Source organism: Blastomyces gilchristii, assembly GCF_000003855.2.
Source record: "Blastomyces gilchristii SLH14081 genomic scaffold supercont1.60, whole genome shotgun sequence".
Lineage (NCBI taxonomy): Eukaryota > Fungi > Ascomycota > Eurotiomycetes > Onygenales > Ajellomycetaceae > Blastomyces > Blastomyces gilchristii.
Genome location: NW_003101623.1, coordinates 44,018 through 44,951, shown reverse-complemented (window position 1 = coordinate 44,951; position 934 = coordinate 44,018).

The window sequence follows — 934 nt, the reverse complement described above, 5'->3', positions numbered from 1 at the left end:
GAAGTGATAATCGGAATAGTCTATATTAATTGATCGGTTGCAGCCCGCTTCATCTGACTATATAATAGAAGAAGTGATATTATAATATAATAATAAAGATATTCTATAATTATGTATCTTTATATCTAAGAAACTGAGTCTCACTGAATACAATTATAAGATCTATAATAAGAAACTTCTTATAATTATACACTGTTTAGAAGAATGAGACTCTGAAATCTGAAGTGTCTCTGAATTTAAGATAGTCATAGATTATAAGAATCTTAAATACTTCATAACTATCTGTAAACTCACTGAATGATAGATATAATAATCTGAGTTCTTAAGCTGCTTTCATTTTATAATACATCATCATTCTCACAGTCAGAACTCAATGACAGATATTCTCTTATAATGAGAGTAAGATATATCATCTGATGTAACAGATACTCACTGAATGAACTGAGAGTACTGACTCTTGAATCTGAAAATACTAGTTAATCAAGATAAAACAGCTTATAACACTATATATACTTCTTTAATTAGAATTATTACTAATATCTCAATCTCTTCTGAATCTATATTAGATGAGCTATGACATATAGCAGCTTAAACTGATAAACTTCTTTAAACACTCACTGAAGCAGTATAACAAGAAGCACTCTGATTTTTTTCAGAATTATATGTAAGAACTGATATTTTAGAATGTTCAATTAATAATAATAACACTCTACAATTTTTGTAAATAATGCTGAGTCTCTCTGTGATTCAAAGGTTTCTTGAGCCAGCGTACGATTACAGGCGTACACCGGCTTCTTATATATTGTACACTAAATTACCAGGAAACCCACAATGACCTCTTTACATTCATAAGCAAGTTTGAAAGTGGCTGCATTATTATTTGACAGTTGTACATTCTTCTGAATCATATTCTCTCTCATCAGATTCAGTCACG